This window comes from Nomia melanderi, chromosome 9, assembly GCF_051020985.1.
Source record: "Nomia melanderi isolate GNS246 chromosome 9, iyNomMela1, whole genome shotgun sequence".
In the NCBI taxonomy this organism is placed as follows: domain Eukaryota; kingdom Metazoa; phylum Arthropoda; class Insecta; order Hymenoptera; family Halictidae; genus Nomia; species Nomia melanderi.
The window spans coordinates 8,135,579-8,162,269 of record NC_135007.1 but is presented as its reverse complement, the minus strand read 5'-3'; the positions used below and the strand labels follow the sequence as shown (position 1 = coordinate 8,162,269).

Genomic DNA, 26,691 nt, shown 5'->3' with positions numbered 1-26,691 from the left:
CTCTTGTAAATATGCTCTTAGATATCCAGATTGATGGTAAGAATAACTAAACATAGTTCAGTCGCGGGTAAACAAATAAGGAGGATGGCGAGAAGTGTGCCAAAAACACGGTGGATGTTGGCGATTTCATAGTTATTTAACAGTGAAACCCAACAGACCGAAGAGAACTTCCTGAACGACCTCTGTTTGAATTAAATAGCGAATCCCATTCCCGAACAGCAAATATTCAGCGTACTCCAACCGCAACTCGGAATCGCATATTACGGAGTTTTCCCTCCCCACTTAAAAAAAAGAAGAAAAAACGCGAATAAAGAGGTAAAAGGAACGCCTATCAGCCCGTTCAGGGATTCGATGACCGGTACCATTGAAAAATCGGGGTCTCTCGTGCGGTTGCGCTATAAATATTGTGTGCTTCGGTGACGACGAAACGAGATATGGATGAAATGAGCTCGCCAGAGGCTAACGAAGGTCGTATCGAGGTTGCAACGGTTAAAATCTCCAAATCGACCTGGGGTTAATTTAAACTTCTTATCCGCGGACCTCGTTGATCGCGTGTATTATGTATTCATTTGGACGATTGGTAATCCTACGCGAAATGAATAGTTATCGACGATATAATCCAGAATTTGACGGTACATTGTTTGAAATAATTGTTCATTAGAAATTACAAACGAATTCTTGTTATTCGAATGTTTCGTTCGGATAATATAATTAATCACTGTTTGCAGTAAATTATTTTGCCTGTTTAGTTGAAGGTAAAATTGGATTTCATTATTATCTCTTGTTGGGAAAGTAATTTCTGTGATTATTTTCACTATTTTCTAGATTGTTATAGGTTTTGTAATTTACTCGGTTTATTGCGAGGATTGAACATTTTAGAATTGAAAGTGAATTCGACAAGCTTGACGCATTCTGATTCGATTTTCGATAAAGGCTTTTTGAACTGGTAGAAATGTTGGGTCAAGCGTATATTATTAAATGTATTAATAAGTAATTCGTTCTGTTTAATTAAATTTGATATTCGTATTTCAACAAATCAGAGAATCATGTTGCTTCATTGATGTTCATTCTTTTTTAAGATGTACGTGAGGGAAAAGCGCAAGTAAAAGTTGTGAACATAATTTTGCTATTCAAAAAGAAGTAAATCTATTTCCTTGCAGTAAATTGTAAAATTGCTTTTTAGAATCGCGTAGGCGAAAGTACAGAAATTAATTATAATTTCACAGCACGGAAGATTAGTGTTCTAACGTTAAAGCATAATGGTGGAACTAATTATAGCGCGCCTATTATTAACACGAGACTACTTTGAAGGAGACTATTAATATTTCGCTCATACTAAATTACGTTAATACAATAAAATAATACAAACAGATGAATATGAAGCACGTGATCATCTAATCTTGCATGGCTATTATACTCCATTTCGCGACGCATCCGTTACACATCAGCGATTATTCCGTCGCGTGAGAAACTTTTGTGAAAAAAACGCGATCACAAGCGGAACAATGATATCACTCATCGATAAAAAAAAGGATCATGATTGTCGGGCGACGAAATAATCGCCTGGAAATTGCTAGGTTTGAAACCGCTTTTATTCTTGCCGTACAGCTCGCCACGCGCATATTCTGTTTTATCAATCATACAATCACTCGATTACCTTCATACAACGTTGCCCGTTTTGCGATCCACTTTAATCAAATTCTACGTGCATTGTGGCAATTTTGTCACGAATAGAAATATTTAATATCATTGCATAACATTACGTTTATCATGACTATCGGCCATGTTGTAGAGAACCTGTAAATACAATTAAAAATAATATTATCAAGAATAAATCGACTTCGAGAATTTGTCTCAGAACTAACTGATAACAGAACATTGAAATATTTCCATGAACGTAGCTTTCAGTTCCATTCTTTAATAAGTTGTGACAGTTTTTTCATTAGCATTGTAACTTGTGTCGCTTGCAAAGATTAATAATATATATTTTACTGTTTACGTAGATGCATTGGTTTCTTAACCTAGTTTAGTATTTTCGTTATAATCTTTTTTGATCCTCCAATGTCCACCATTCTTCATGGAGACCCGAGGGCAACAGAGTATCTTTTCCTGCATTTCTGCACATAAACTTGCTTGTCGGCAAACGGTAAGCGTTAGAGGAGACGAGGCCGTGTTTGTAGGAAGTGGAAAGGCAAAAGGTCTCTTATCTCCTACAACTGAATCCCATTGTGAGAGCTAGAACCGCGATCCTGGTCACCTGGTTTCAAAATTTTTCTTTATAAGAAAAAATCGAATAAGATAAGAGATGTTCGATAAATATTATACAGGTTACTTCTTCAATGGAAATTTCCATTGAAAACATAAAATAAATATTTAGTATGAAACCCTATACATAATAAAATAAAATATATGTTTCATATGTAGTTTTGTTCTCGTAAATATAAAATTTGCATGTCCGTTGATTTAATCATTGTTTCAGATTTCATTCCTGCGCATGTTTATCGGATTCAATGTTTATGAATATGGACCGAGATACGATATGATTTCTGTCCGCGATAATGCGACATTAATCGCTAAATAGAATGAATTTAACAAACGGAAAGTACATGTTGTTGCGGGATTTCATTAAAATGAAATGTGCATGCAAAAATGCTACAGTTATGGCGGTTTGGATTTAATAACATTTGAGGGCCAACGTCAAGGATTGCATTTGGTATATGAATCTGACAATGACGGTAAACAAGTGGGGGAGGGATATAAAATTCCATTATAAAGTTCATTATAAGGACAAACACAATTTTCTTATTATTGTTTCCTATATTCTTTACAGACCGCTTCGGCCGACTTAATGCAGTGCCTTTAAGAGCCACGAAATCAATATTTCTCTTTACAAGGATTAATTATGTACCATTATGAAACGTTTTTCTCGTCATTGGCGAAGCATTCTTTTACGTTATCGGAACTCCGCAAAATATTAACTTCTTCCTAGAGAGCAATCAAATAAAATAAATATCCATTAAATCATTTTATTCTGTGAAATTCTCCCCGATATACAATTTATTTTTCCCGGTAAAGTATTAAGTACTATGTCAAGTATTTGTAGTTAATTAAAGTACGAATTAGTCGGCATTACGTAAAAATAATATTAAGAGGAACGGTGAAGTAAACGTAATCGATTCTCTCGATTTTCTTTTCTTTGGTTAAGAAAGAAAGACATTTTCTATTCAGAAGCTGTAACAAGGTTTGGGCTTTCTGACCTAGAAAAAACGAAGAAACGAGTAAATCCTTTAATAACTAACGACAATATTATTTATTCCATTAAAATTTAAGAAAATCAGAAAATATCAAAAAATGGACTTAACCACGTTGACTTCTGAACGACTCAATTGTAAAATGATGATTCATTAGTTTGTTTCTCATCGTTGTGATTACTTTGGTTTTAGTGGAATTGGGAATTTCGAAGGAAATCGGTGCAATTATTCGTCGGATATGTGGAAAAATGGAAATTAAAGTTAGAAAGTACAAGTTGAAACAAAGAGGGATTACAATGTTGTACAAGTTGTCTGAATTTTGGATTCGGTGCGGTGCAAGCCCCTTTAGTTTCGCAAAACAAACAGATATCTCAAAGGCGAATAATTTGAAGGAGTAGCAAACATTCAGAGAAACACGGGATTGTAGTTAAGGACGATATCTTTCGAGAATTTTCGACATTGTTTCATTCCATGGGAACTGTGAATGGAGCGTTGTATAAACTCGGCTGTGGAACATTTCGAAAGGAGTTAAATAATCAACAGAAAGCACAATTGGGCGTAAAACTTTGAAGCTTTATGACGATTTTATGGCTGTAATAAGCTCGTCGTACTGAATAATCAATAAACGCACATCTGTATACGAAAGCTGGTGAATACGTCGAATATTTTTCAATCATGAATATTATCTTACACGATTTCTAGTTCACAGAAAAGAACATTATAATTTTAACCATTATATTCATAAAATAGCGGACATAGTTTTTATATGTTCGTTAATTTCTAATGTAACATTTATTTCGTATATTAATTTATAATTTATTTAAATATTACAAGGGTTAACCCTTAAATTATAACCCTGAACATTTTAATATTTTTTTCGAAAGAAAAATAATACAATATTATATTCTCTCCTGTAACAAATATGTTATTCATTAAATATTAATATACTTAAATTACCACTGCCACTTATTTATTTACAATTTCACGATGTCTTAGAGGCCTCACCCGAAGATTAAGACTTCTATAATAGTTCAGCACCAGATCGAATTATGTACCAACGAGTCCTTGATAAAACAATCCAGCGTAATTGAACAGAGAAACGTGAGCCAATTAATATCGTGCAATTAATCTTCCAGAGAAACGGATATCGAATGGTTGCGTGCCATTTGTATTCTGAACATTTCATCTTAGACTAACACGCTCTCGTTACGTTTTCATTTGATTCGTTCGAAACACCCCAGTCATGCAACAGCGAACAGCAATAAATAAAGAATAAAAGCGTAATAAACGCGGACGCGCACAGCGTCGTACAAAAGTGCTCCATTGTTCTATTTATCTTTCCAAAGTAGCTTTTAAAATTGCGAATTTACATAAACATTCGGTAACGAATCAGCAACACATGTTTCAGAACATTCACCCCTGCCAACCTCCACAAAACACAGCGTAAAAATTGCATTTCCAGAAAACAACACCAACTTAGTAAAAAAAAGGAAAGAAAACCATAAAAACAGAGGCACCATTAAAATGAAAGAATGTACCAAACCATTAATACTAATAATCACCACCGACATCACTATCATAACACATCGCATTACAATATTTCCAATAGACTATTTCAAATATCACAATGCACCGTAGCAAAACATACTACACGCTACAACGATAACTACTAAAATTAATAACTAACAGCACTAACCACTTCGCATTCTATATTTATCACAACCCTCCGAAGCGTTCCCCAGTCTCATCCCCCTCGATCCAGCGCACGAGCACAACCCCGAGCCGATCCTCCAACGCAGCGCATTACCAGTCATTATCCGTCCAAACGAACTTAGAAACTCCGCGGCAGCGTGAAAATGGCGCGCGATTATAAAAAGCCCCCCACACCGATGATGGTACATAGCTGTACCCCTCTAACCCCCTGTGCATTGGCAACGACACGTCTGTCAGGGAACTTTCGACCGTGTACAATGCGTATCAACCGCGGGAAACCCGATAAATCAGGATGAACACTCGCGTCCAGTGAGTCGCGAGGCACAAAGAGGGCCAGGAATAGCCCCGGTGTGTCCCGGGGAAAGGAATCTTATCGGTCATTGGACATGGCCGGTGTACACGTCGGGCACGATGATCGGGGGACGATACGGGACGATTACCCCGCAGGAATCGACGCGGCCTCCGCTTAACCGACCCTTTCTCTACCCACCCCCTTCCCTCCTCGCCCACCTTCTTCTACGCTGTCCAGCGTGCGTCGTCTTGAGTCCTTCGAGCGTGAACGGAAATAGCCATCGGTGTGCACCGGAAGCTCCAACGGCAAAGCCCCCTATTTTGAGAAAAAGGGATCCCCCGGCACCCCGTACCGTTAACGGGTACCACGGCGTCGTCGGCGGCGTGACGAGAGTGGCCGACACACGTATATACCGCGGAGAGCGAAAAAACGAGAGAGAAACAAAGAGAGAGACAGAGAGAGAGAGAAAGAGTGAGAGGGACAGAGAGAAAGAGAGAGAGAGAACAAGAAGGAGGAGAGAAAAAAATAGAGGCACGAGCAATGTTGGGGGAGGCCGATGGAGCGCGAAGGGATGGAACAGAGCACGCCGTAGTCGGGGGGTGGAAAGGGTGGAAAAGAGAGGGCCGATGGTCGGTAGGGGGTGGGTTCGATTCGGTGGCGGCAGTGGCGGCGAGGAGAATAGTGTGGTCGGAACCGTAGGAGAGGGGTGACATTATATTTGCGCAGGGCTGTCCGATAGGGCGCAGTATCGTCGCGACCGCCGTCGCGTGCACGTCGATTTTTCGTGCGTTTAACGTGTTTTCCACCGCGAGTGCGTCTGCACCGGGAACGGACGAGACTCTCTCTCTCTCTTTCTCTCTCTCTTTCTCTTTCTCTCTCTGTCTTCCTGTCTTTCTCTGTATTTATCTATCTCCGTTGGGTCGTACTTCACCCGGCCGCCTGTAATTCTTGCCCTCTCGTTGCTTCCTCCCCTTCTGTCACCACTCTAGTCACTCTTTCTCTCTCGCTCTCTGTTTCTTCTATATCTTTCTCTTTCCTCCTCTCTTTCTCTCTCTGTTTTTCTTTCTCTCTCTCTCTCTTTCTTTCTCTCTCTCTCTCTCTCTTTCTTCCTCTCTCTCTCTCTCTCTCTCTCTCTCTCTCGCTCTCACTTTCTGTTTTTCTCTTTTTGCCTATCTTCGTCTATCATCCGTCTTCCTATCTGTCTCTAACTCCACCCAACTAACTCCGTCTCGCGAACACGCTGTGCCGTCTCCCCCTCTCTATCAATCCCTATCTCTACATCGCCGTTTGTCCTGAAATTCTCTTACCTGTCCTCGTCCGCGCGGAAGAAACGCGGTGCTCCTCGTGCTACGCGGCCCGTGTTTTTGTCGGACAATAACGGAACAGCAGGCGAAAAAAGAGGGAAGGAAGGGAGAGAAACGAGGAAAGAAAGTATTCGCGGAACGACCGCGAGTCGGGCCGAGTCCTCGAGAGCAAGGAGTCGCGAAGTGTTTTTCTGGCTCTAGAGTGAGTAGTAAAAAAAAAAGGAAATGAAAGAAAGTGTGTTGTTTACGCGGGTGTCTCACACGTTTTTCGTTGTTTTGCACTGTTCTTTGGTGGGCACGGGGAAAAAGTAAGGATCTTCGATCTTCCACCCTTTGAGTTCCTCGTCGTCGTCGCTCCCCTCCAACCGCTTTTGCCCTCCGACGACCTATCAGTTCACCCAACCCTCAGCCGACTACCCTTATTCTGCACGGTGTCTCACACGATCGAGTGATTTTCGACTTTCACGCAACGCGACGCGATTCATTGCTACTCCAATCCCCTCCCGCGCCGACGTTACGTTTGGATGGATACCGCCGCGGCTGGGACGGCTGGTGCTCGAATAATTGCCGGTAATTGCCGCGGGATTGCCGGGTTTTCGGTGGATCGCATTTCGAGCGGTCCGATGGAATAACAAGATCGCCGGAATGAATGCACTCGTTTCGCCGACCGGCACGGCGCGCGCCCCGATAATAGAGGGTGAATCATCGTCCTAACGGACGGCGGGACCTCCGCGATTATTATAGTTGACGTTCTCGCGTTGCGTGAAAAGTCGGCCGGGATTAACAAGCCGTCCAAAAATCGTTTCTTGCAACGTGGAATCGCTGCTCGGAGCAAGGTAGGTATAGTTTAGGCTTACCTCCTGTGCTCATTACGTTTCGTCGCGTTTCTGTTTTCCTACGGTCCCACGAACATTAAACGGCTTTCCGAATGTTAATTCAGTTCGACACCGTTTCTCACGCTCGGTTTGACGTTTGAGAGCCCCTTTTTTTCTTCCTTCTTCTCCTCTTCCCTTTGAATTACGATTCGTCTGTTTGGAATATCTGACTGTGAAATTTCTGGAGAACGTGACTTATTGGGTGGAAAATGTTTTGTTCCTCTGAGAGAACAGTTTTCTGCGCCTTCATTGTTCATGTTCTGGAATAGTAATATTGTTTGGTGTTTATCGTTGGAGCGACTTCGAGACAGTTTTGAATTCTTCGTGTATTTTAATTCTTTGCGTAATCTAATTTGAGTCTAATTGATGATGTATTTGCATTCGAAAAGTAGGTAACAGTTATTTGAGGATACTTGGACTGTTTCTTTTAAATGTGCACGGTAACTATAATTTTCAGGAAGAATTTGTTACCGTTTTCTTTTTGTTCCGTCTCTGTGCATTTAAAAGTAGGGAACGTGAGGTATATTACAATGCTAGGTACACCGTTGGGAAGCTTTCTTCTTCCGTACGACTTCTTGTCGGAATCCAGATAATAAAAAAGGAAACTATCGCGCCCTGGTTTTTGTGTTATGCATTCAACAGTTATAAAACTGTTGTTAAATTAGGGGGAATTTTACGAAATAGTTGTTTTAATCTCGATCTGATTTCAGTGAACATTCTTCTAACAGAAATACATTCCGTTCATGTTACTATTCTCAATTTTTATTCTTTTAACATTATCGTGTAATTTAGTGCAGTTTCTTTGTTAAGAGCTTTACAAGCCAATCAATAATGGATTTTGCGAATAATCAAACTGTAATAGAAAATATATTCCATGAAAAGAAGTGTTTCAATTGAATTATTAATTTATTCGAAGTACTATGATGCCATTCAAGAAAAGAGCACAGCAAATATGAGAAAAGTACATTTCTGGAAATTGTCTGTAGAAGAGTTGAGGATAGGTTACGGCAGTGGAAACGTGGCGTATGCGAAAAGAGTAGAAACTCGATTTCCTTGTTATTGTCGTGCCATTGTGTATCAACTATCTCCTTATCCGAGTTCGTGTTCGTTCTGCCATTGTCCAGTTCTATACCTGATAATATTGTAAGCTTTAAAACTGGAGCCGATTCGCAGATACGTTTCTGCCGTGCCATTTATATAGAAAGTCTCATTAACCGAATGGTTCGATAACAGTTCATTAATTCCAACGATCAAAACTATTTTTGGTCGTTTTAATATTAAGTTTCTAGCTTTGTGCGCGACCAACGAAACGTAATTATGGAAACATCGAATCGGTTTGCACGAATGAAACGTAGATAATATATTACAATTACGTATCTAGTAGAAATGAATTGCTCGCGTTAGCAGAACATTATTCACAGCAAATTTGAGTGGCGGTTATATTGGTTACATTGTACATCGTTTGTTGAATTGTGAATAATCATTTGTTTCTAGTGGAACCGTTCATTAGTATGCAACGATACAGATTTCATTCTTCTGTTTCATTTCAGATGGTTAACAATGCTATTAAACCTTTCAGTAGTATTTTAGTGAATGCATAATTAGCAGAGGTGTACAAGAACAGGAAAATGTCGGAAACTTGATTATCTGGTCTGGTTGGGATCAAATTCTCGAAACTTTTAAGTTTCTGATAATGTTCGAAATTCTCGAAAGAATAGGGTTTAAGGAAAGGTTTGTAAGTTTGAGTAAAAAGACATAATAATAAATAGAGTGGAATATAATAAAATATTATTTGATTATTATTTTCACTCTACATTCTATCTTTTATCATTTCGAAAATCTTGATGAACGCTTTCTGGAATCCAGAACATTTTCGGGAACCCAATCCGAATTGTAGGAAAGTTTTCGCACACATCTAATAATTAGTTATCAAAAATTATATTGTAAATTACACTTAATAGTTTTGTCAATAAGTGAAAGTCAAAAGATCTTACTTGAAACAAGCAGATTTTTTGTATAAATACGATAAATATTTTAAAATGAGACATTTAAAATGTTGAATTGAAATTGGACACCCTGTACATACAAAGTACAGACATGATCTATTGAGAACGGAACATTAGCAGCATAACATTTTGAGGTAGAATCGAGTTCGACACTATTGGCAGGTAGATTAACGATCGTTTCGCGCGATCAACTTCAGTTTCTATGGCAAAATAATGAACGTATTCGGAACCTAAAGTAACAATTTCTACTATAAATGTAATTCCCCACTATTTTCCAAAACGGGAAATGAAAACAAAAATGTCGCAATTTGTCAAATCCTTGAAAATTGAATCGTTTCATTGAGATTTTAAGGTGTCTGTTTAATTTCAATATTACTTTCGTTTCGAAAAGGTGACAGCAAATTTAAAGTACACGAACACATGGTAATCGATCATTGTTCTTTTGTTCGCAGTTATTAAATTTTCATATTTCCATTGATGAACGTAGTGCTCTTAATTTTTCAACATAAAATATTCATTCATGATTAAATACACCAATCAGTAGCATCAACATTTAATATGCATCAGCTTTACACATATCTCGTTTCAGTAGATCTCTTTACGTTCTTGTGCCTTTACTGAATAGGTGGGATACGCGTGAATAATGTATATTCTGACAAAGCGAGTTTGGAACCAGTTGGAGGGTGACAACGGGAGTGGAGCAGAAAAGAAAGAAGGTCAGGGGAAATTAGCTTGCATAAACGTCATAGTGAAACGTTAAACGGAATGTTTACGGTTCTGTACAAAAATCATCATTGCCGTTCGAAAATATTTGATTAATTAACAGACACAGAAACGACAAATTTATTTTTCTATTGCGAGTCATCCTCTCTCTGATTGAATCACGATTACTAGTATCACTCGAAAAAAAACACGAACCTCTATTTCATTTACTGAAAGAATTAACGTTCGTTGTTTATTAAACAATCGATTAAATATTTTTTATCGATAATCGTTGGTATTACCAAAATCTTCAATTTTCCGATAAAAACTGCAACGTATGTTTTAACATTCTCATAATTAGAAACCAAGACTAGCTACCTATAAATAACAAAATAAGCTTCAACGTTCTTGCGATTAACAGGAGTATCCAAATAAAAATAGTTAATTAACAATTGCAAAATAATCCTATATTGCCTCCTGAATTTCATATTTTTATGTTGTCTTAGTATCTTCTTCTATAAGCCACGACTATCACATATGGTCAAATACATCTAAACGGTGTAAATGTTAAATCTTAAGCGTCCATTACAAAGAGCCACAGTGGCCGCTATTCTCCGACAGGATCAATAAGGATATTAAACTCGGTAGCAACTGGCCAAAGCGATTGTCATTCGCTCGCTCGACGGTGAGTTCACTCGGTAGCGAATGGCGAGTAATCAAGCTCCGTGTAATCGACGCTTCAAACAATAGGATTCGTATTCCTTGCAGAAACCAACTCTTGAGCTCTCCGATACGATACGATATTCATTAAACGCATTTCGGCGCCAGGAACTAGAAAGCGTTCGCCTCTTTAAGTCTTCTATTTTCGACGGATCCGTCAGTTTCAACCCCGCAATGTTGCGGGCAGACGTACTTGCGATATGACCTAGCTGAGAAGTTTAGTCACGTGCTTCTTGCGCTAGAGCAGTGGCGAACAACCTTTTCTTGCCGTGCGCTGGCAATCCCCTTTTTCGGCCGTGCTGAAATTGGAAGCTCGATGATCCGCGAAATAGGGATAACAGCAACAAAAACTTAATTCATCGATCGAGCAATATTTGGTTTATTAAATGATATGTGTAGCTTTTCTAAAATATAGAGGATCTTCTTTAGATTCGTTTTTAGACTTTTCTCTACAGAAATGGCCCACTTTTCTTGAAAGAACTGTTACATCTTAAATATCATTGATACCTAACGAAATGAGATATATTTGTGAAAGTAAAGTACATGTATGAAGGATAGTTGAGTAGGGCTACGTTTAAGATTCAGTGTTCCATTAGAAACAATTGAATATATAGATATTTGACGATCTAAATGAGATCAGATTGTCTCATCCAGAATTACTTCATTATAAACATGATTGCGATAAAATAGATAAGACTTCTTAGAGTATGTATATTTGATAAAATGTAAATCGATAAGAACTTAGGAAATAATGTTTAAGCTTGTAGAATCTGTGAGAAGACTTCTTATTGAATTTGTATTTCGGTTTTACCAGCTTTAGCGAAATACTGATATTGAATAAAGATCATCGTTGAATTAGAATCTGATGCCTCCGGCCACGTATCAGAGTGTACAATGGTATAGTATTCCCCTCATATAATCGCGTCGCTCGGTTCGTGTAACGTAGTTATAGAGAGACATTGAGCACAATTTCGCCATCGTTTCATTGGCTGGCGATTCACTTCAGTTCTAGCAATTGGAGACAAAAGGGAGCAGCAACGATGAGTGTAATCGGACTCGGAGTCAAATGTGTCTCGAATGCAATGTAACGAAAACCATCGATAAACCTTTGACAAATTTTTCGTTTCATTTATAATCAGACAAAAGCTGTTTCATTCGTGAAGTACAGTCAGTAATTTTCAGTGTTGTGAAAAAAACTCTCTCGGAAGTCTTGTAAATAGCTGAGGTTGTTTAAAATGATGTAATTGAGGAGATTTTTTGCAAGAAGACCTGTTGCAAGCATTTCTTTCGAGTTCTCGTCAACTCGGCCTTTAACTTTATAGTATTCGCTCGAAAGTTTTATACTTAAACTGAGAATTTTATGGATTCATAGCATTCGCAGACGTATAAAATATAATGAAATGATTGCGTTGATGTTTGGAACAGTTTCATCGTGACGTTAATAGTGAATTGGCGGTAACGGATTTTCCAAGAATTTATTAGTGAAGTAATTTGTAATGTTACACACGATTTAACGTTAAAGCTTCGGGAGAAGTTAATGATCCTGATTCCGCGACGCGAGTAGGTTCACTTCCTAATTAAAAATAAAGCTTTCTTCTGACCTTATTTTCCGATCCGTCGTGTCCGTGCACGCATATGAACTAGTTGGTAATTCCGTTAATGACACTTCCCTAAGGAAGAAATTATGGACTGGCAACACGCAATACTTTTACCAGGAAAGGCGTTTGAAACCTAGGTTTTAGCGAATTAAAACGTCCTCGTGTAGCAATCGTGACCACTGATATTTTAATTTGTTTTCTACTTAAGAAAACTGTAAATATAATTTAAGCGCTTCGTGTCCCTCTTAAGCATGCTTTAACGCGGCCATTCTATTTTATTACTGTTCTCTTGGTACAAGGAAAATACGATAATTTAACTCAAACTGCTACATTGTTTTGCAATTGAAAATGTCACATTCCCGCGAATTTTTCTTTTCAAAAACGTTTATTTCTTCATGCTGCGATAATTATGAAAAATTATTTCTACCCGTGTGTGCATTTTTCGCACACCGTTTGTCATTTTGTTCGGATGACAATGTGAAATAACCGTCTTCATTGTTTTTAACCGAATACGTGTTATTTGGAAAAAATACTAGGTAAACTTAAGATTTGAAAAATTTAATAATGATGGCTGCTGTATCGTTTAACCCCTTGCCCTATGATTTATTTCTGAACTGCAATTGATGCAACTAGTTTATTGTTAGTAATTGATTGAAAGAGGGGGAAATACTAGATATATCCTATATCTATGTTTCCTCTAAACTATAATAATCGATAATAGAAGAATACTACTTAATTTGAAATTAGAGGAATCGAGTATATTTATGTTCGTTAAATTTTGTTTAAAATCTTCGCCACAAGCTTGACGCGTTATTATAAGACAAAGGTTAACATTGGAATTATCGTACCCATAAAAATGGCGGGTTTTATTTCTCTTATTTTGGAATTATTGACATTTAACACTATACCTACCAGATGAGTCAAAATGACCCATTCTTGATTTCTTCTTTTTGCAATTGTTAAAAAGGAAACAAATATTTCTCTAAGAAATTATTCAAGAAATTGATTTAGCAATACGTAAACTAAATTGTAAACCAATTAAAGTCTCGATAGCTTCACCCTTGAAGTTGCTATAGAGGAATTTCAAAAAGTCAATTTAACTGCTCCGCAGGTTTAGTGTTAAAAGTATATATATATATATAAAATAAATGCTTGACAGTTCTAGTGTTAAAGAGTACTATATCGATAAGGATAATTTTAGTTCCAATAGAGTCGAATATAATCACTTCATCCACTTTCTTACCGTTTTACATCCTGCATGTTCGAACCGAAGCGGAAAGAATAAGCAGGCATTGGTTTTGCAATGCATGAGTAATAGAAGTTTGATCCTCTGTCGGTTGTTTTGCCGTGCTCATCGATTACCGAATACCAATACATTAATTAATAATTCGCAGAGGCGCGCGCGGCGAACAGGCTATATTGTTAAGCTCCTCGTTTCTTCTTTTTCGAAACATATCCTTCTCTCCGCGGAAACGATAACAAATTGAATTTACAAATCGTCTAACATTAATTTCTCAGCGAAAACTCACCTCTTTCCTTTCTCGTGTAGCTTGCGTTCAAATGCACTGACATACGATAGATTTATGCAAAAGAGAAACAAAAATACCGTGTATCCACGCGCCGAACTCTTCTCCCTTTCAAAAATATACCGGGTATATCGATGGTTCTCTCTTTTTTTGAAAATACATCGTGTATCTAGAGTTGCGAGTTCCGTTTGTTAAAAAAACAGATTGGAAAAAGCGGAGAAATGAACGTGATTTTAAACGCGACTGGCTAATATGTCCGGTTTATTGCACACCTTTTCTACTCGTAACGAATATAATTGCGCATTGTTACTTCTTTACGTTTGAATTGACGTTTTCTGATCATTCGTTCACGTCGAATTACATTGGAATATAATTTTTATCGGTATATATGTAGGATAATCTGTAGATAGATCTGAATAGATCTAGAGATAAGCTATTTTGTAGAATTACTGGATTTTACGTTGACAAAAAGAATGTTTGCAATTATCCAAATTTTAGTGTTGCAATATTTTCGCGTGGATACTTTATCTTTGAAGCAAAAGTCGACTTAACAATGTTCAACAATGGAGATTCAATCAAATTCTCATGAGAACAGGACAAAATTATGTAGAGGAAGATTTAAAAATGGATGCCCGGGTACCTGACAAAGAACACAAGGGTCAGATTTGATTTTCTTTGAAATTAGGTCTCTCGGAAAAAACGTTTTGTTTCACATTTTTAACTTAGTTTTGCATCTTTTATTGTATCGATACATCGAATATTCAATTTTTCGAGAAAAATGTTTCACATGCCATTGAGTCAAAAAGCTTGCAAAATGTCGTGTCCCACACAGTGTTGTTAAATTGAAACGAGAAAAGTGAAACGTACAATAGCGAACGAAAGTGTACGTTCAGCAAGAAAAATCTGATGGAAATACTGGCTGCACGTTTATGAAAAAGTTTATTTTAACGGATATTCCATGGTGCTCATATTAACATTCCACCAACTGCGCAGAATAGAGATCTATAGTATTGTTATATTTTCAGTGGCCAAAAGTATTCATAAACTATCGAATTTTTTAACAAACTCGACAAACTAACTTCTATAGTACATAATTTTTCTCTTATTTGAATCATTCGCGATAATTAAAAAATTATATTTTTTTACATTCACATGTGCCCGATACCAGTTTACACATCTTACAAAATTCACTGAAATTAAAACATCCATTTATGAATCATATTTATCTCCTTTATAGTTCTCTGAATTTCATTCGCCACTGTATTCTTTTCTATTCCATCGTACAAAAATCGATGTCTCCGATTCGTTTTCATTGCCTGGAGGATCGAAAATATTGGTTCATGTTTCTGGAACACTATGCGATGAAAAGCAGCAAAAATATTTCGAAATGTTTTCGTCGTTGGAGCGTGAAGGTTCATTCATCCAACAGCGTTGGCGTTAAACGCGGAGACGTAAGTGTGTGTGCTCGCTCGCTCGTCGCTCGCTTGCCCGTGCGCGCGCGTGCGCACGTATGCGCGGAATCCACCCTCCTTATTTTTTCGCGGTGGTAAATGTTTTGCTGACAGCCTGTCCGTGACATTATACCGACTACCCGACATCGGGATAACTCAATCGAAAAACGAGTTATCATGGCTAACATGGTTTCGTTGCCGGAGATTCTCAATCGTGCAAGGAAGTAGTTTATCCTCAATATAAAATAGTTTCCCCTGATAAATATACACGCGACGAAAAAATTCTGGGAAAATAAACATTTTAAAGAGCCACTTAACACGTTCACTATCGAATCAGTACCCATAAAAATGATTTTTTTTATATCTTTCACCTCGCAGATCTTAACAAGTTTCCTTTGGAATATTGTTATAAGCAAAATTAATTTTCTGATCTGAACAAAGACTAGTATTATCTTCTATATTATACACAGTTTAATATCTTAAATTAATATTCCAGTAAATAAAATTTCTAATTGTTAACACAGGAATATGTATTCACAAATGAGCTAAAAATATATACAATGTAAATATAATACTGTCGCTCAGGTTCTTGCATCATTTACTATATTCCTGTATTTTATTTTTCATAAACGAATGAAACATAATTCCCTTGCGCACCCACTAACTCTTGCCTTACAACACTGTATCCTGACATGCAGTTGAAATTAAATATTATTTGTCTATTACAAATATACATGCAGGACAAGTATAATGTTCATCTTTCTTCTAGTAAACTATAAACGCTAAAAATAATTCCAGCATCGCAGTTGTGGGAAGAATCATAGGATAAGGGGTTAATTCCAACCGCCCCTTCGCTTTTATCTCGTTTAAGGGGCGGCCGGAAGTATAGAGCGCCGCGTGTAGTTAGCTATTCTTAAATGGCATAATTTCCTGTACTCAGCGATCTATTAAGAAGCAACTCTGCCACTTGTAAGTTCGGCTGTGCTTGTATGTGTGTGTAGGCACAGGTAGCGAACGAAAACAGGGGGATGGGTACGAAGTTGGCTGAATTTAATTTTCTAAATATTCATGGGGCGGCCGTGTGTCCCCCTGGCGGCGGAGATGAAGGCGCGCCACGCGGGCTAGGTGAACACCATAAATATTCTATGTCGCACCATCGTAACTTGAAACAAGAGACGAATAAGGGACATCTCTCGGGGTGCCGGACCGAGGCATACACCTGACGGACGCCCGCCCTGATGAATGTGGCGAAATATTAAGTTATGCAATTATCCATGTAAATTGAACTTTCCTTTCTCCGGCCGCGACTCCCAAGATTATTCGTGTCCGTGACAAATGAATGAGACTCGACCGAGCGGATAGGTTAAGTTCGATCACCGAAGTCTCCCAGACGCGTCGGTCTTTCATTTATAGATTTCACCCTTAACCTCTTGTCGTATACGTCTACCACATGATGACCAGATTGAGGAATGGGGATCGGCGTGGTCAGTTTTCATCTTTCTTTGCCACATTTCTGACACTGACCAGTTGTTCGTTGATATCGATGCGCGTAAACAATTGAAATTCTAAACGAAACAGTCGGAGCTCTCTTGGCGCTGTGATGTGTCCTGGTAATCTGAAGTGGTAAAGAGATTGGATAATTTTCTTTGTGACTATGGTAGTTAAGTTTATTTATCGATAGTCTATGGGAATGTAAACAAACATTTTGTTTATTGTAAGTGTTCGTTTAAAAAATAGTGTTTTACTTTGGCTTACGAGTAATAAGTGATATTGATTTTTATTAAATCGAATTAGAAAGTTGTACGACCAGCCTCACTCGTTATTAAAAGGTAAGGGGTTAACAAAAAGTTCCGCTATGGGAAAGTGTTAAAAGTTTTGTTTACGTTTTGTTTGTTATACTTGCTGTTGTACGAATTATATTTTCCGTTTTATTATGTTAGCAGTCCTATCAGTTTTCTGATCTATCATATTAAAAGTCCCGCCAATATTTTCTCTCTATTCAAACAATTTTCTGTTTTATCCGTGAGAAGTGTATTACTAAAACATCGTCGATCGTTAAGGGTTGAATTTTACGATCGATTCAACTGCTTTTGACGATGACGAAGGGAGAGAGGTGGTTGGAGTCGAAATTATATCAGCACTTTGCATCACAAATATTCCATTTCGGATCGTTATGCATTCGGATGAATGGGAACCGCAGGCATGTTATTATTCGCATTGTGCGAGTACGAAGGCGAAGCGGAAGATATCAGAAAGCGGGGATTATCAATGATTCAATAGGGTTTTGAATTTTCTCTCGAAAGGTTTCAGAAAGTTCAACAACAAGCTCTATAGAACGCACCGTGTCGCGTTGTCCCCATTGGAATCGAAGCACTTTGAAGTTTCAGGTCGGATTACACTGCTCAACCAATTTTTATTTTTTTTCCACGTTTTGTGCGTTAACTGTAACGGTTATACAAACGCTTCTCGTTGAACATCCTTGTACAGACTTTTCCAACTAAAATAGTACATGTATCTATGACATTAGAAATATTTAAACGTGTTTAAAGAATCTGCAAAGAAAAATATCTCGTAGAATCTAAGAGGGTAAAATGAAATGTCACAAAGTTAAATTTCATAATGTCACAAACCCATTTCATTGTAACTTGAAAATTTCGAACTATCTCCTTCGAAATAGAATACCCAACAATTTTAAGTGGAGTGCCAGTTCATATACCGAGGTAGATGTTTGATAATTCATCGTTACATATTTCTTTTCACATATGAAATAGAAAAACTGGCTTATAGAGGGTTGAAAGAGAAGAATATGGATTGTATTACAGCTGGAATCTTTGTGCCGGACTTATTATGATCGGATTTAGAAATCCGCCAGGGAATCTAGAGAATATACAAAATAGTAATTTTAAGAAAGTTCAATTTATTGTTTTATTCCATCGTCAGGAAAATTGAAGGCCCCCTCTGATACTGTTATCGATTTCAGATACGTGATTGCTTCGTTGTATGCGGAAAAGCATGTAACCAGAGAATTCTGGAACTGTTAGTGGAAGTTTAATGAAGGTGTCCCAACCTTTAATCTGAACATTCACTGTTCCACTAATTATGAATGTAGGGCACAGCTTTAGACATGTTACGAAACTAAAGAAGACACCATGATTCGGCTGATTGGCGATTATATCTAACGTTTCTGGAAAATCAGTTCGTAGGTGATATAGCAGTTGTTTTAATTTCTTCTTAAATATTCGTGTTTATAGAATAATTTTTCTGTTACGGACGAAATGTAAATATTTTGAAAAGGAACGAAAACAAAACCGAGAACATAACGATGAAACGAGAAGTAAAGGATTGAATTTTGACTGAGAAATGCGGCGAGGTTCTTTAAAATGACATTCGGACGGCACCGCGTTTGACTGACGGAAGTCAAGAGTTTAGAAATAGATCGGCCTGATTACACAATGCGGGCTGGGTTACGAGTTTTCAAGGTAACCTTAAAAACAGCTTGATAAACCACATAATCGTCATGGTTTGCTATAAAGATTCGTCTAATTTACAGTTCTCTTTTATGGTAAACAATTTTTAATAAACACAACAGATTTTGATCTCATTTATTTTCGAGAAATAGTAGACTATACATAATCAGTATTCCGTTTTGTTAGTTTATAGACACTGGAAAAATGATGATTAAATGTGCTTTAAAAATTGTATCGTTAGAAAGAAAAATTAATATTAATATTTACAGAAATCTTGTTTCCAGTTATTCACTTTTATTATTTGTTATTTCATTTCAAACTTTTATTAGTAATTGTATCAAATGTTTACATGTTTTTCTACAGATTTAAAGTATAATTAATAGTATAAGTATGTTTTACAACCTTAATCATTAAAAGGTATGATACCACGTTTAATTGCTGTTGATGGTTTTAGTTATATATAACTCGCACCATAATTGGTCGGGCGTTCAATCAGGTTCATTTTAATTGTTCACAGATCAATGTCTAAGCAAATAATCTTTGTTTTCATATAGTCTCGAAGAAATTTTGTGTAATAAGATACAGAAGTACAGATATTCGCCATCGCAGTTAGCCAGCCAGTTTCTATGGCCAACATCTAACCAACAGCGGATCGATTCGATATCCGACGTCCTTTGGGGAAACTAATCTTCTTCTCTGATTCGATGCGATGAAAACACAGTTTCCGTTTGAAAGTCCATTTTATTCGGGGCATTCCTAAATTTTTAACCGTATTCCACGGATGACCCTGATCGAAGGATTGTGAAACACAACACAATATAAATATTACTCATTTGTAATTTATACAAACTTGCGTCGTTTAACACAAAAACCTAACTTTACTTTTAGCTTATTAAATTTTTCACAAAAAGACACATTTCTCATCAATTCCCAAATTCTCTAAATAATTTCGAGAAACCTATATTGGCATAATTACTCGCAGTCGAATAGTAATATTATTAACACGTTCGCCACCAGTGTCACATATTCGTGACGACCAGAATCTGATATTCTATATAAACAAAATGAAATTAATCCTGTGGATATTATTTAAAGTTATACGTATTATGTTCAGTAACTCAATGACTCGTTTTAGCTTCATTTTTTCAATAGTTTGTTCAGAAGATTTGTTGCGTTGAGTAAAATGTTACAACTAAGAAAATCATCACCGAAACCACTGCTGGTAGTAAACTTCATAACTTTGTACAAAATTACGTTCATATATTTAACAACAATGGCTCACCATTCAGTGCATCATCAGTAACGGCATTATTTCGAATAAAGTACTGGTAGTGCTAGGAGGTCACTTGATGGCTAGTTCTGCTGATTTTATTTTTTCATTGATATTTTCGATCACTAATTTACTATTCGTCGACAGGGTAACATGTAATCAATCGAAATTATAAAACTCTAAACTAGAAAGACGCTTTTTCCCAACTGTACTTTTCTGATAGAAATAGATTCGAAGCAGAAGTGTATATGGTTGCCTATCACAGATTGAATATTTCATGAGAAGTAGTAAAACAGTGTATATTATAATGTACGTCAGATCTGAAGGGGTTAATGTATTTTTAATTAACGATTCAGTTGGAGATTGTCGGTTCGGCTGTTACTTGTGGTCGGGAATTCGGAGCTTGTTAGGGACGCGGATTTATATAGAACAGTTTTTGCGTGTTGGCCATTGTGTTGATCTCCGACACTGCTAAGCTTTGTAGCCAATGCCTAGTAGGTATGCTCGGAAACTGACACGTAAAGACTTCACGTCTGCTGTGTAGAGCTATACAAAGCATAAACGGTGACACCTCTCTTTGTTCTTGCGCGGTCGTACAGGCATTATTCAGATTTAACTTGTAACGCATTCCACTTTTCTCGCTTTTCCTGACCACTTACCCTACGCGCCGCACACTCCTTGAACGAAAACAGTCGGCACCATTTAAGGCTGCAGCAACGAAAACAATTTTCTAAGTCTTTCCACTTTAACGCTGGATTCACTTAATATGTCAATTTGACGTAAATCGAATTTTATAAATATTATTTGACGAATGTTTAAATGAATTTTGATTGATTCAGTTGCACGAATATGTATTTTCGTTGCCTACTTTTAAATTTCCAATTTTGGTCCAAATGAATGGACATCAATTTTTCTAGGAATAATAAAATTAATTGAACAATGAACGCCCATAACCTAGCGTTAATATCACATAAAATTATTAGTAATAGGTATAATAAAATCCTTTACTTTATCGACTTCTATTTAAGTCCATGTTCTGTCTCTGTATTAAGCAGGAGAATGGTTTCGTTAGTGGAGCAATAGAAGAATTCGGGCGGAGAATATTTCAGTCCTTCTATTTTGTATGAATAACGAATATATTAAGCGAACATTTAATAAACAAAATTCACTAACGGTTCTTTCTTTCTGTCGCGATCGATGAAATCAAGTCCTTTTATGTCGACTAATTGGACGTTATTCAGGTGCAGTTTCATGGAAGTTCATTATGCGTTTGTAAATGGTTAATCGTGTCACTAATTTACAACCCTTTTGTTAACGCGGGATTTAATGGAATTCATAAAGAGCGTCAATTGTTGGGACACTCGTCGAATTAAACGGTGAGATATTATTTTAAAACGCAACAATATATTTCTCGTGCATTATTCTGGTCTAGTAAGGAAAAAATATTGTCTCTGGAATACAAAACTCTATTTAAGTAACAATTCTGTGAGTAAAGCTTCATGCTTTCCCTGTGGAAAGAGGATTCCTATGAGGTCGGAATATTCAGTACGCGTCAGTACACTTTCCTTGTCGCGTAATGAAATTATAGTTGACGCCTTATTAGCATTTCAAATAAACTGAATTTTCCCTTACACACGATAACTCGAAGGATATTTTCGTATCTCGAGTGTTTTTTTTTTTTGTTTATTATTCGTCCGAATTATCTGAAGCATTTCGAGATAGAAGATTGCGCGAATGAAGTTATTTCGATGCATAAGAATTTGCATCATTTTTGGCAAGAAGAAATGAGGGAACTATATTTTGCATCTGGAACATTGGAAATTTTATAAAAGAGTAGTAGAAGAGTTGTTGGTGCACTTAATCATAACAATCTATGATTGCATAATGTTATTTCTCTGATTCACGAATAAAATGTTATTCTATTCGAATTGGGAAAGAGAAAATAAATACAAGCGCATAATTTTATTCAACAATTTAATAACACAAATAACATACGCTGCTCTTCGTTCGTCAGTGAAATCTTTTGCAATCATCATTAAGGCCGATATTGTTAAAAATAAGTGGCTTATTTTGAAGAGAGTTTGCCAGTTTTATTATTCCTTCGATGAAAGGTGTATGCCTCATAAACCAACACATGGCACGTGGCATTTATCGATTTTCATAAGTACAACGCTGTTATCGCTATATAACCCAACATCCTTGCTATTGAAATAGAATTATTATACAACTCTTGGTAACTATAATGAAGCTTTACGAAACAACATAAACAATTGTTAATGAAAACGAAATTTACAGACTAGAATATATATTCCTCGTATCTCCTCTCTATTAATACAGATTAACAGATGTCCCTACAGATGGCGAAATGTTTATAATTCATACACAATAATAGAAAAGTAATACGAATAAAAATATAAAACATTCTAAAGTATATTATTATCGAATAGAGTAATAACGAACACAATACATGGAATATGTAAAAGTGCAATTTACTTTTCCATTAGAGTCGTTCGCGTTAAGTTCTCCGAACAGCAGACTCACCGTTGAGAAGCGACAGAAATGAAACGTCGAGACGTGAAAAGGAAACTGAAAGTTTATGAATCTTCGGATATTGATGACAGCGCTGCGAAAATAATGAAATGGCACGTGTCCAAAGGGATCGGCACAACATCCATCGGGAGAGTAAAGAAGTTCGGGAAGACTAGCTTTCAAAACTGGCTGACAGCCAGTTTCCCATTCACTTGATACGTCTACCCTCTGAACACTCAAATAATGCTGTTACGCGATGAAAATCGAGTTCACTTTCGGCTGTATAAGGGTTAAATGTCGTGTTCACCGGGGTCGGCGCTTTTAGGGGGAGAAAAAATAATAGGAAAATGTCGTGTCCGGCGCGATGGTTCGCGGTGTACTTTCCCCTTTTTTATTTTAAAATTCCATTGAATAATTCACTACTTTCTTTTCACGATACAACGCTACAGTTTTAAATTCAGTACACTTTCCCGCCATTACGCTTCGTAAAAATGGCGCAGGCCGCCGGGGAATAATGGCGAACATTACTCGGAGAAGAACAAGCAATTGCACATCTAATTTTTCAGTAAAGCAGCTCGTAATTATACAGCGGCGTTATAAAATGTGCTTCCAGCAGAATTCAATTAAAGTCCCCACGTATCTATTATCTCATTAATTATTTGTATCCATATCATTAGAGCGAACTTATCGGTACACTGGAGATGGTATGCTTTCGTGAACAGGGAAATATAATTTGAACCTCTGATTCATACGAATAACAATTTCGATTATTTATGTTTAATAATGTTTGGTCCGTACTTTAGCATCGTAATATGTTTAACTGGTACATACCTGCTTAACTGTTATGTTATGAAGTACGCCCGAAATTAAGTGATAATGAGATCAATTTAATGGAGGTGTACACTCTACTCATTACTTGTAAATGGATATAGTATTTTGCTAGTTTACTAGTAAATAATATTGTAATGAAATAATAATTCTATCCTATTAACTAGTAATTGCTAATTAATATTAACTATTACTAATAAAATTAGTAGCTTATTAGCCTTATTATCAATAACAAAAATCTCTGCCTAGAGTATGCTTCACAGAAATCGGTCGATTATATAACAGAGGAAGTTTTTTTTATAAATTTTATTGACACTAGTCAGATACAGCCACTACATAAAGTTGCCGGTTTCGTTGGAGTCACGCCCGCGCAGTTCTCGTCGCTGTAAAATTTTGTCGTCGCGTCCTTTTTTCAGAATTTCATTCCAGTTAGATCAATTGAATTTTCTCTAAACCAGTACGTGGACGAAGTTTGCAGCTGAGAAGCAGACCTAGCAAGTAACTGGTTGATGGGCTAACATGACTTTGGGAACGTCTTGTTGCGGAAGACTAGTCGAAGCTTCAACTTGCCCTTAATACTCCGAACTGCAGATTAATCTTTCCGTGAACAGCTCCAAAATAATGACAAGTAATATGGTACAAGTTTTTGCGACTACAACTAATAGTGTTCGAATATTATGGCAATGAAAATATTATTGTGAAAACATCATCCGTGCAATCTTAATTAAACCCGAATCAAGCAAAATGTAAGGAATAAATATTTAATGTGATTAAACGTCGTTGTGACCGTAATAAATAAATAGAAATTATTGCCATATTAGAACCGTTGAGTCTCAAATCGCCATTTCATTCCACGATCACGTGTCCACAGCGTTGCGCCGCAGCAGTAATTCGATTGTTACAGTTATCACCGAGAGCTAAAGAGCAGACGTTTAAGGGAAATACGAGTCCTATTAGTCATTAGCTAATTGTAAGATTTAATCTTCACCCTCTGCACTGTGTCTTCTCGACCCGTCAAGAAAATACGCGTTCCTATTTTTATTATTAGCTGCAACGTGAACTTACGATGTGTGCGTTGCGTTTGCGTGATGCCTATAAACCACAATACTGTCCAGAGCTCGGGAAATAATTTGCGGAAGGACACTGAGGGAAGATGAAAAAGGAACTGTCCGTGTTATGACGTTCAAAGGAAGTTCTAATCTAATATTCTCCAAGCACACCGGTTTCATAGATGCACACGCGGGCAATAATAAAAGTGGAAAACGCGTGTCCGTTTATAGAGGACGGTTTCGAGTTAGGTTTGTGTGGGAGGATTAGATGTTGACCAACAGGACCACAATTTCTCAGAGACACTATTTTCTTGAATTTCATGATAGGTAGATATACAGTCTCTCATAAGTCTTCGGCCAATACTTCACCTTCGAGACAATACTTCTCCGGACGTTCGTCTCAAGTATCAAAACAAGTTTCATAATCAGTGAGAAGAAAGTATATTATTCTATGAACATTTCAAAAGACTGACGTAACAGAGTATATATCATTATATTGATTTAATAATCGTGGTAAAATTTTTAGGAATAATGTTTCACCTTTTTTTTTAGATGTTATGGCACATAGCTTTTGATAGAGTGAAGTAAAAAATTGTAATATTAATAAATTTTAACGTGAATTGAATCAACTATTGCAACAAATCAGAAGCATTTTGTGACAGTGAAGTACAAATTTATAATATTAGTAACTTGTTTCATACATTTCCTTGATGAAGTAATCGTTTCTGATTGGCCTTAGTGGTTAGTTGATTGCGAATCGGAACATAACACAATTGGCTGAAAAACATTCGTTAACTATACATGAACATTCTGGCTACCCCACTACTTACCTTTAGCTCCTCCTACGAGACTCAAGTTCGCTTGGTAAACCTATACCACTGGCGCATTTCGAGGCAGCTGAACCAGTTCTTTAGACAGCTTAATGAGCTTCTCAGGTAACTTTACCAGCTTCTGTGGCAGCTTACCCAGCTCCTGAGACTGTTTAACCAATTACTTAGGAAGCCTGTATTGACTCCATAAGCCGCAAATACTATACTTAACACTAACTTTAAATGTTGTTGTAATATATCTATGACAATGTTCTCGACGTGCTTAACCTTTCCCACTTCACTACGTAATAACAAGAATTACACACATATATGAGTGATAAATATGCATGATTCGTAATATTTATTTTTACGAAACTAGTGATTAAAAACATCCTACATATAATTGCGCCTTTCCATTGAATTTATCTACTGTTAATGTAATTAAAAAATTTCTGGCATGCATTGGTATTTGCAATCCAAAAAATCAATGACAAAAAGCTGTTGCGTCAGAGCTCAGAGGAAATATTATGACATATTTGAATTAATACCAAATGATTCATACAGGAATATGTAATTAATTAAATTCTAAAAAAGCATTTATATTTTTATTAATTTAATTGTCTTATTCTTAATTGTGAAATCACTTATATTATTTACGTACAGAAATCGAGTGAACTTAATTAATTTAATTAAGTAAAGTAGAGTAAACATATTTGAACATCGTTGCTGTATTCGTATTTTTGTATAGTTCTAAATGAAATTATATTATTTTATATCATGCACACTGTAATCTGCAAAAATTAAAAATGTCATCGTTTTGTTTGTTTACAGGTCCTTGGACAGTTGCCTGGCACATCTGTACAAATCCATAGAGGTACGTAATTTAACAACATCACAAGCAAACAGTTAATAGTTTTCTTAGATAATTTCCTTTCTGACATTTTTCCGAGAAAACTTTAATACGCGTTACGTGATACGAGAAAATACAATTTCGCGAGTGACGATTCCTGAAAGGTCGCATGTTTCAGCAACACCACGACCCCTTTTCGATGTGTGTAAATGGAAAATATGACGGGAATGGGGGATGCAGAAACTAATGGGAAACAGAAGTTACACGGAATATAAACAGAATAAACAAACTGAAAAGTTCGGCGGTGGTTAATCGATAACAGCAACGGCTCCGGAAACCGTAAACTGAAATTTTTTCCGCGAGGTGCCCAAACAATTTTAATGAAATATTGCAAAAACTCGAACAATTTACTTGCGGCGTACCCTTTTTCCATGCCGAGAATTCGTGGACA

The 26,691-nt window shown here is 36.8% G+C and overlaps 1 protein-coding gene and 1 long non-coding RNA gene across 9 annotated transcripts in view; one reads left to right on the top strand and one right to left on the bottom strand.

The window, feature by feature from the left end:
- LOC143174933 (uncharacterized) overlaps positions 1-5,080 on the bottom strand; it is a 29,506-nt gene extending 24,426 nt beyond the window's left edge. Inside the window, exon 1 of the long non-coding RNA XR_012999441.1 lies at positions 4,795-5,080. This is a non-coding gene — a long non-coding RNA (uncharacterized LOC143174933). The remainder of the gene's footprint in view (positions 1-4,794) is intronic.
- An 877-nt stretch (positions 5,081-5,957) lies between these two features.
- Positions 5,958-26,691, top strand: part of LOC116427826 (1-phosphatidylinositol 4,5-bisphosphate phosphodiesterase epsilon-1) — a 115,101-nt gene continuing 94,367 nt past the window's right edge. For 2 of the 8 annotated variants that reach the window (XM_076370973.1, XM_076370970.1), the window contains exons 1-2: positions 5,958-6,868; positions 26,222-26,264. The gene's annotated coding sequence lies outside the window, so the exon portion shown is untranslated. The other 6 variants (XM_076370972.1, XM_076370969.1, XM_076370974.1 and 3 more) reach the window with 4 other exon arrangements.